Source organism: Gekko japonicus, unplaced genomic scaffold (assembly GCF_001447785.1).
Source record: "Gekko japonicus isolate JY-2015 unplaced genomic scaffold, Gekko_japonicus_V1.1 scaffold366, whole genome shotgun sequence".
NCBI lineage: Eukaryota > Metazoa > Chordata > Lepidosauria > Squamata > Gekkonidae > Gekko > Gekko japonicus.
In genome coordinates this window covers 427,381-433,874 of record NW_015159721.1, presented here as the reverse complement: position 1 = coordinate 433,874, position 6,494 = coordinate 427,381, and positions in this window count along the sequence as shown.

Here is a 6,494-nt window from a genome sequence, read left to right as displayed (position 1 = left end):
GGTGCTCTCAGCAATAATTTCTAAGACAGACAGCATATGAATATAGGAAGCTGAAAGACACTCACCATTTTCAGTTTTAGTCAGTCAAGAAAAATCTTTAAAAATGCAAACCCGGAGAATACCATTGTGTGCAATCCTGTGGCTGTATTCTTTTGAAAGAATATCTTTTGCCATAATCAGATCAACCCAAAGAACAGCAGCCAAGTTGACAGCACAGAGCAAGTATTGAAACGGTACCTTTTACTGGACCATGACAGTGCTGGAAAATAATTAGTCTGTGTTAAGAGTAGTTTGCTGTTTTTAAGGTGTGCTTTCATGAACTTAAATATGTCAGTTGAAAGAGCAATATATATCTTGAAGAGATATCTCAGTCTCTTTAATATCTACTGTTACTGTTTCTGTTTAACAATGAAGTGGCTGGCCCCATGCCCATTATGAAAGTAGCACAGCTGAGTCACCTATCAACTGAATAAGGGTCTCCACATACTTGGAGGGAATTACCAGGTTTGCATAAAAATCTGAGTTTTACAGATAATAGGAGTAAAAAAATTGCCCAGCAACACAGAAGACCATTAGAGCAGAAGACCAACAAATCAACAAAAGTTGGGAAGCAGGGTAAATTGGTACTGTTAAGTTTTGACAGTTGGAGATGAAACTTCAGTCATCTTATGCTTTCTTGGGACTGCGGATAAAATTGTTGCTTATGGACCAAAATTATTCAAGTCTGCCAGGAAGCCTTTCTTGACATGTAGGGTTTATAAACTTAATCCGTCACCTCTGTGTAAAATGTTGTAGTTACCTCTGTTCAGTTAATTTTGTAGTAAACAAAGCTAATTCTTGTTTTCTCTTTAAAACAACCCAAAACTTCTTGTCCCTCTGTTAAATTTACCTCACACCATAATTATCAGTCACAGTCTTGAGTTGGTGTTATATCTAAGCCAGATTCTACCACAGAACAGTATTCTTGCTGGTATCCCTGGTGCAGAGGGGAAGCAGGAAATGACAATGGTGTTAGGTGAGGTGAAACAGAAGAACTCCCACCAAGAACGTCACAATGTTTTCGTTAATTTAAAAAAAGGCCGCTCACCCCAGCCTAGGTGGCACTGAATATGCTCCAGGAGTATGGGACATTGAGAGCAGCTGAGAGTCAGTTAAAGAGGGAAACGAATGAGGGGAAAACCAGCCTGCTCAAGTCCTTGACAGTTTATAGAGTCTTGGAAGGGGAGATTTTGTTGGGAAGAGTAGTTCGCAAATTATTTCCCCCCTTGCAATTTCTTACACATCTCCAGATTATTAATGCTCTTAATAGCCATGTTTCTTGACACAGTGTTCTTTCAGATAGGTTCCTTCCTAATTGACAAACTCTGCTTTCAGCAATCTAGGTTTGTTTGTTTTTCTTTTTGAAGACATACGGTATAGACCATCCTTTTGTTTTATATGGTTAATCTGAGAGATTGCATAAACACAGACACATTTTAATAAAAAATAATTTTAAGGTGAACTTTCATATCTTCAGTTTAATGGGGCAGGGGGCAGATCAGACAGTATGGTGGATGGTGCCCAGTCTTCCCTTGGCTTTGCGTGATGAAGTAGTAAGCTGCAAGGAGAGAAAGTGGAACTCTTTATGCTGGTCTGGAACACCTGGTAGGGCAGGGGCTGGTAATATCTCAGTGAGGAAGGCAGCGGGTCTGCCCTGCAGATTCAGTTTCTTTTCTGCTCTCTGCAGTGCATCTGATTTAGTATGAATCAGTTGTGCCCTTGGATAGGCTGTGTCTTCCTTGCCTATAATTATGTCAATTTCCAGCAGAGCATCTCTTTGTACTACAGAGCCTGTGTCATACAATTTGCATCCCTTTCAACTGCATCTTCTTAGGCAGGAAATCACAAAGTTCTTCATGAAGATGGAGCCCATAGGCTGGAAACCACAAAGTTCTTCATGAAGATGGAGCCCAACCTGTTTACAGGGCCCTCTTTAGTTGCCTGGAATTGTGTTGAACGAAAAATGAAGCTATTTTGAGTTTGTATTTCCTGAAGTTAGCTGTGATGCTGTTTCAGACCAATCAGGCAGGGATCAAAGTCGAGATTTTGTTTTTTATAGCTACTGGAGCTTTACTGCTACGCAAAGATATTGAAGCCTCTGGACCTATGTGAGCTGTGTTTCCTGACCTTTCACATTAATGTAGGAAAAGCGCTTTAACCATATCATATTTTGATCTTTTTTTCTTTTTAATAAACTTATGTTCAAGGACTTTAGTGTATTCTAAATACTTTTTGTGTTAAGTAACATCCAATTGTTGCTCTAGCATAGGTAAAGAAATGAATCTGCTTATTTATCTACCCATTCATGTGTAAGGTGGGAGAGGGAGTTCAATTTCTTTCTTTCTTTTAAACACAGAACAGAGTACATGGTAGATAAAAGGTAAAGGTTCCCTTGCTCGAAAGCCAGTCGAATCCGACTCTAGGGTTGCGGTGTTCATCTCCGTTTCAAAGCCGAAGAGCCAGCGCTGTCCAAAGACGTTTCCGTGGGCATGTGGCCGGCATGACTAAACACCAAGGCGCACGGAACGCTGTTACCTTTCCACTGAAGCGGTACCTATTTATCTACTTGCAATTTCTTGCTTTCGAACTGCTAGGTTGGCAGGAGCTGGAACTAGAGACGGGAACTCACTCCATCATGCGGCAACTTGGGTCTTGAACTGCTGAACTACCGACTTTCCACAGCCTGCAGTTCAGCGTCTTAACCACTTGAGATAAGGGGAGCTAAATACCCTTCCCATACTGGAGCTGGGCTGGGAAACAATTACTTCCAGTGGTGGAACAAATTAATATAAGATAGTGGGGGCAAGGTTAACTAGCCTCATCTGTGCTTCCTGTTTTGTGGGATGTGAGGGTGATTTGGCTGTGACATCTGTCACCCCATTGATTGCCAGGGTTGATTTGGCTGATCTGGCAGGCAAAGCGGGTGTACCCTACCTCCCTCACTGCTCCATGTGCCTCCTTCCTGAAGCAGCATGCTTGGTGGAGGAGAACATCTATCCCAGACAGATAGAGTGTATCATTCTTTGGTCATGGTATGTGATAGCTGTGCTCCCCTGCTGGAACTACTTGTTTTATGTAGTAAAAAAACCCTCTTATCCCTTGCTCTATATAGTAAAAAGGGTGTGTGATGGACTGTGCTGTAAAAGCTCATAAGTGCTGTATAAACATGTGCAGGACTGTGAAGCAACTCTCACTTGCTGAAAAAATGAATGCGAAATTATTAAGGTACTTCAGAATTATGTTTGGTTCATCCTAGACATTTTGCCCCTGATTTAGCATGACAGAGAAAAAATTAATGCTGACTGAGAACTGGGAAGGTTGGCAAGGAGGAGTGGGAGGATTGGTGAAGACCCCCATTTGGGCCAGAAAAAGGAATAGATATTCTAGTTAGAGAGAAGAAATCCCTTGCCCAGTTGATAAGGGAGATAGCTCTAAAGAGTGGTGTGATTCCTGGTGTGTTTAGAGTAGGAATTTGGGTACTAGGTAGTATATCCCTGCCTTCTGTAATGTGAAGAGTCAGTTAATCTCAAGAAAGTATTCTGGAGTGTTTAGGAAACACTGAAACAAAAACCTCTCATCTCAAAGATTTTAAGACTGTGTGAAAAGTTTTAAACTCTCAGTTGCAGGTTCACATGAACTGTAGTTTGTGAAAATATTAAATTACCTCAGAGTTCTTATTAATTTACCTCAGCCATTTTACCCCTGATTTCACCTGACCGTTTCCCCTCTACCTTGAATAAAATTTTTGAATGTTATAAAGCCTCTCATCTGTCATTTCAGAAATTTAAGCTAAGAGGGTGAACTTCTTTCAAGTTCCTGGGCTGAGCCAGCATAAAAAATGCAGTAACATGACAGCGTGGGACAGCCATAGATCTTCAGAAAAGAAGAAAATAGATAAAGGGGCTGCTCAGCCAGAAAAGAAAGAAAAAACAGAGAAAATCCTGGGTCTGAGTGAGGAAATGGGGCTAGGCCATCATAGGGCCATATGAATAGATCAGGTGGTTCTTCCTGTCTTATCTAATTGGGCCCTGATTTGCCCTACATTTGTGCTTACACCACTTTGGTTAACTAAAGGGAACGCTTCCCAGATGTTGCCGTGGGATTGCGCCCGTTTGATCCGCCCCCGATCTGTCCCGCTCCCGGCCCAAAACCCCTAGTGTGAACAGGACCTAACTAGGATATATGCTAGTCTTTCAGATTGCCTGCTAGAAGAAACTGGAAAGTTGAGCCATAGACCACAGTAACTATTCCTTTCAATGGGGTTACTGTACTTGTTGGCAGTTTTAGAGTCATATGGGTGTAATTCAATAAGAGAAAGCTGTGTATAGTTCCAGCAGGAGATAACAAATCTATTCTAACCCTGTCAATCATTATGAATTACAAAGGAGACACAGATATGTGACAGAAACACTAATTGTTTCAAGTAGTACAAGCAAGCTGTTGGGATGCACTGTCAAGCACAGATGTTAAAAGTTCAGAATAAAAAAGTAGTTAGGTCTCAAAAACTTCTGGTTGCATTTCCTGCTCATTAAAACAGAGTTGTTTAAAATCCATAGATTACAAACAGGCTATGCTTGGTGGTGCTTTCACACATGCTGAATAATGCACTTTCAGTGCACTTTACAACTGGATTTTACTGTGTGAAACAGCGAAACCCACTTCCAAAGAGTCATTTAAAGTGCATTGAAAGTGGATTGAGAGTGATTTGAGCATGCGTGGAAGTGCCTGTTCTTCCAAAGGTGAAGTTACAATGAATGATCTCCTCACTTACCTGCCCATTGCTGACATTAAATAAACATTAAGTAGTGGAAATACTAATTGGAGTATTTCAACACATTAGGTTTATCAAACCATAATTGCATCTTTCACTGGGACATGTGAAACTGCTAGGGCAGATAATTTTCTCTTTTCACTCCTGATAACCTGACTGTTGGAAGGTGTTGACATCTTTGCTATAGTACAAAGTGAAATGTTTGTGTTCAGCAAGAGAAGGCTAGATGTAGAAACAAGCTTCTCTGCATGGGGCCACAATGAATGAAGATATTCACCTGCATGCATGTCAACATCATAATTCTCATTTGGGCCTGGCTGCATTAGCCAGACGTGTCTTTTGAAGTGCATGAGGATGTGTGTATTTTTATACTGTGTGACTGAGGCTGGATTGGAGCCATTATTTAAGAGTAGCAAGGGAGTATGTATAAGTGGATTTTGTGACATACAATTTGCCTCTAGGGGGAGAGGTGTGGGCTAGGATCAAACAGTAATCTTGAGGTGCAACATACCATTATAGACTGTCCTGTATTTAATGATCTGAAGGCTAGTTTAATTACTCCTTTACTTAGAAATAAGGAAATGCCCACTGAGGCATCTGACAGTATGAGGGCACAGGTGATGTGGTTGCTATCAGATATAAATGATTTTGTTACTCTCTCTCTGGCAAAATTTATGGGGGCAATAATTAAACTACAGAAGAATAACACTAGGGCATTATCTTATTGTATAAATTTGTTTTCTGCTCAAGGCTATCGCTATATGAGCAAAAGAGCTTTTGACACCATACCTAGGAGTAGACTGTGGGGAAAACTGGAATGTACCGCGATTTATAAAAGACTGCTGTGGTTAATAAAAAAACCTTTTTCTTGTATGGCCCAAGTCTGCTGGGGAGACAAGGGAGACCATGGAGTGCTTTTACCTGGATAGAGGAGTGAAGCAAGGTTGTTTCTTAGCACCTTTACTCTTTAATCTGTATTTGAATGACTTTGCAACTGCTCTCCAGAAGAATTCCATCCTCCACACTTAACCTTCAAAGGAACTAACCCTACTCCTTTAGACTGAAAAGGCTACTAAACCATTTCTCAAAATACTGTAAATCTGAAGAATTTAAGATCTGGTGTTCAAAATCAAAGGTTGTGGTCTTCTCTAAAACCAAGAAAACTACCTCAACGATCTGGAAAACTGATGGTGTTCAGTTAGAACACGTTTCCAAATTTCCACACCTGGGTGTGGTCTTTGACTCTAATCTCAACCCCATTTTAAGTTTATAACAAGTAAAATTAAACCCTCAGTGGCAGCAATCTAACACTTTTTCTTCTCCAAGGGAGGCAAATACATTCCAGGGGGACTGCAGGTCCTTAATATGGAAATTATTCTGCAGCTCCTGTATGCAGCCTCAATATTGATGCATTGAGTTAGTGAGAATTTAGATCAGCCTCTCTGCCACTTTTTGGGATGCATTTCAGGGACTCTAAGATGTGTAGCTGGGGTAACTTTAAGATTAGAACTAGATAGATAGATAGATAGATAGATAGATAGATAGATAGATAGATAGATAGAGACAGAGAGATCTTGAGGTGCAAAGCCCATCCTAAAGCCAATTTGCTCCCATCCAAGAATGTTATTAGAGGTTATCCATTCTTCTAATCTGAGTTATGAGGTGTACTGCTTTGCCACTGATG